Source organism: Chrysochloris asiatica, unplaced genomic scaffold, assembly GCF_000296735.1.
Source record: "Chrysochloris asiatica unplaced genomic scaffold, ChrAsi1.0 scaffold00143, whole genome shotgun sequence".
Classification (NCBI taxonomy): Eukaryota; Metazoa; Chordata; class Mammalia; order Afrosoricida; family Chrysochloridae; genus Chrysochloris; species Chrysochloris asiatica.
The window spans coordinates 5,019,901-5,020,250 of record NW_006408661.1 but is presented as its reverse complement, the minus strand read 5'-3'; positions in this window follow the sequence as shown (position 1 = coordinate 5,020,250).

The following is a 350-nucleotide window of genomic DNA, read 5'->3' as shown; positions in this document are numbered from 1 at the left end:
CGAAAGCCTTTGCGTAGTCAATAAAGCACAGGTAAACATCCTTCTGATATTCTCTGCTTTCAGCCAAGATCCATCTGACATCAGCAATGATATCTGTCATTCCACGGCCTCTTCTGAATCCAAACTGGATAGCAGGTGTGAATCACTAACCTAGTGGTTGGCAGCCCAACACATAACCCACTATGATACCAGGACAGGTGGTGGTCATGTACTGTGGAGTCTGTTCATACCCATAGCGGCCCTGTATAGGGTTTCTGAGGCTGTAAATCTTTATGAGAGCAGAAAGCCTCATCTTTCTCCTGAGGAGCAGTTAATGCATTTTAACTGGTGACCGTGCAGTTAGCAGTCCA